The sequence below is a fragment of the Camellia sinensis genome, chromosome 10 (genome assembly GCF_055761805.1).
Source record: "Camellia sinensis isolate YWXY chromosome 10, ASM5576180v1, whole genome shotgun sequence".
In the NCBI taxonomy this organism is placed as follows: Eukaryota; Viridiplantae; Streptophyta; class Magnoliopsida; order Ericales; family Theaceae; genus Camellia; species Camellia sinensis.
Window position 1 is genome coordinate 144756521 of NC_138970.1, and position 3489 is coordinate 144760009.

Sequence of the window (3489 nt, forward strand, 5' to 3'; positions counted from 1 at the left end):
TTCTTACTATCATTACCAGTATCAAATGAAAATTTTGATTCAAATCTAAACCAGGTAAGATCGCTCATGAAAAAGGAAACAAATTGTTTCGTCCTTCACGAAGGAAACGCTACTCTTGAGAGGGTTTTCACATTGAGGAGGATTCCCTCCACCTCCAAAATCTGGATTGGAGGAGGTTGTTTGGCCCATGATATCCACCACAAGTCCCGTTTCGATAATTTAAACCATTTGTTTTATTTGGCACTTGTGTATTTCATTCATTAAAAAAATTAGATTGATCTAATAACTGCAACTTATTCAATTTATTGTTTTTTGTCATAAAAAAATGTACAGTTAATTTTTTAAAAACACGATTATCGTTTATTTTTTTAAATAAAAAATGTGGTAAATTGAACAAATTACAGTTATCGGATCAACCTAATTTTTTTTATTACAAATGAAATATACGAACTGTCTAACAAAATAAACAATTCAAATTAAAATTATCGATACAAGACGCGTGATGAATCCATATGCCCAAAATAACCCCTCCTGTCTCTGGACAGGAAGAATCCTCCTCCTTTTGACATTAAAAATGTTGAGTCTGTTATTTTCACTAAAAAATAAACCCAACAAGGGGGTTTTGGCCCAAAAAACACATCCATATAGACTGGTAATAAAAAATCAGTAACATATAACATTTCTTATTTTAGGAGTACTTACGGAAGTGCTCGGCGATGACAGAACCGTGGAGTATGGTGGCTTTATCATTCCTTTCATAAAAGGCTACACGTTCTTCTTCATCTTTACTTGCCAATGCTTTATTCACTTCACCATCAAGAAACTTGAACATTTCCAGCATCCCATACCGGGCTGCTCGTGCCAGAGCGGTCTCTCCACTCCTGTTCCTCTTCATCAACAACTCGGGTTCTCTGCGCAACATTTCCCTAGCCACGGGTATCAATTTATTCGAGTGGCTGCGTCGTGGAGCACGGTGTTTCCCCAATCGTTCTTCACTGTCACCAACAACATCATGTTGCTCCTGCTGCTGATGTCGGTATTTTCTTCGGGTAGCTCTCGGAGTAAATTTGACACTATGTCTTGTTGTTCGGAGAATGTAGCCATGTGTAGGACTGTGTCTTGGTGCATGGTTAGTACATGTAATGGGCCTTTTGGGACTTGTTTAAAGAGTTCAATCACTCTGTTCCCCTTTCCTCTTAACAAAGCTTCGTAAATCTCTCTGTTTTTTTTATGCTTCTCATCAATTGTTGGGTCAGCCATGTGTTAGAGAGAGAGAGAGAGAGACGGACAGAGAGGCTTGAAGAGAGAGAGTCTGTTTATAGGTTGTATGTATAGATAGGGGCCTTGCACCAGAAATGCAAGAAAAAATTACATTAATCTTTATTATTATTAAATAGACAAATTGTATTTACTCCTTTATGGTTTGGGCCATGTACAATTTACCCTCTTACCGTTAGACATGATAACATAACTCCACGTGATTTATAAATTGAAGTATACCGTTAAACATTCTGTCTAACTTAATAGTATGTGTGAAGACTAAAGGGGTTATGTGCTCATTTTCAAATTTTAAGGCGGTAAAAATGAAGCATAAGGGGTCAAAGTACACTTTGTCTTCTAAACAAAATACGAAAATATAGGGGCATTTTAATCTTTTTCATTAAATCGTTAATGGACATAGCGGTGCACTTTTTTTTTTTTTTTTTTTGAACAGTTGCGGTGTATTTCAGTCCACAAACCACAATAAGATTATATGATGGGATGTCCAAGCTACTATACCAGGCTTTGTGGAGAGTCTTCTTCTGTGATGGGCAGGGGGAAGCTAAAGAGGAAAGAAAGGAAGATTTGGAGGGTCATTCCATTGGCTATGATGTGGTTAATATGGAAGTGTAGAAATGAATGTATGTTTAGAGCAACTCTTCCAAACTTGACGGAACTCTGTCATTTAATTAAGTATAGGATTGATTTTTGGTTAAAACCATTCCTCAGAGACTTCCATTTTCCAGTGCAGGATTTCATTCTTAATTTGAGGCAAATCAGGAGGTGCTTGGGAGGTTCTGTTGTTAATATGCAGTCTTGCTTGGAATGCTGTGTTGTTCTGCTGTAAGGAGCTGCCTTTGTTGTGAAGTTTTGGGTGATCTCGTGTTGGTGCTTAATGTTTAAGCTATCTGTTAGTCTCTGCTGATTGTATTGATGACTTCAAGTTTGATTTATCTGTTAGTCTCTGCTGCTACTCTCTAGTTTTTGCGTGTATTTTTTCATCTTGGTCTGATTTTGTGACAGCATCTTTTGCTCTGTTTTGTTGGTTCCTCACCAACTGGCGTTTGGAGCTTGTGTTAACTCCAAGTTCCTCTTTATTGATATAATTTATCATACTTTATATGTTTTCATCAATAAAGATTTCCTTTGCCGATCAAAAAGTAAAATAAAATGAGATAATGTGGTCATTTCTAAATGTTAGCAAGTAAACCACACATGGTCCAAACCATAGAAGGTAAATTGAAATTTGCCCTTATTATTATTATTATTATTATTATTATTAAGGCTTATTTAGGAAAGTGTTAAAAAAACTGATTTTTTTCTTATTATAAAAAAACATGCAAAAAATAATAAAGTAATGTGATTAAAATAAGTTAATAAAGAGACCTTTTTTACACTTTCCAAAAGAAGCCTAAATAAAAATATAGTTATAAGGGCATCTCTAATGGTGCATCAATTTTTTCACCAGATTTGAGTAAAAACTCCCTTTGATATCAAGTGCTCCAGCAGAGGGTTTTATAGTTTTATCAAACCACCAGTCGACCGCCTAGTGCAATTTTTTTAAAATTTTTTGCCTTAAAGTGGTTATCGAGAGGAACATCCGCGGGGACATCCAGTGATAAAAATCTAACAGCAATGAATAATGATTTAATAAAAGGTACATTGGTCCTTAGTTTGATGAAGAAAAAGTGAAATCTTAGATTTGATGAACTGTTGGAGAAGTAAAAGTTTTTTTTATTTATTTTTATCAAATTTAAATTTGATGATAGATTTGATGAACCATTTGGCATGATCTAAGGTGTGTTGGTTTGGGATGATTCTTTTCAAGTTCAGGAAGAATTCGGATATTTTATAGTGCGATGTTGTAATGCGCAAGTCTGAAGGCATTAAAATGACATCATTTTTAATTTCAACGGAAAAATATTTTATTCATTTTATCAAGTCTTTCATATATATTGTTCATAAAAAATATTAAGTCAATCCAATAATCGCAATATATTCAATTTATCGTATTTATTTCTAAAAAAAATGAACGACAAGTGTGTGTTTAAAAATATATCATTTATTTTTTAGTGACAAGCGTGATAATTTAAATAGAATATAAATATTAGATCGGCCTAATTTTAGTGTGTGGACTTAACAAAATGAACGATTTGTAATACATATTATTAACATCAATCTTGAAGTGGATTTGGCACAAGCACCAAGTAAGAACTTAAATGGGAGGGG

General features: G+C 34.3%; 1 long non-coding RNA gene across 1 annotated transcript; it reads left to right on the forward strand.

Moving 5' to 3' along the window:
* The first annotated feature begins 836 nt into the window (after window positions 1-836).
* On the forward strand, window positions 837-2274 carry LOC145801742 (uncharacterized). Its single transcript, XR_014343395.1, has 3 exons — window positions 837-1129; window positions 1715-1901; window positions 2007-2274. It is a non-coding gene; the product is annotated as an uncharacterized LOC145801742 (long non-coding RNA).
* The last annotated feature ends 1215 nt before the right edge of the window (window positions 2275-3489 follow it).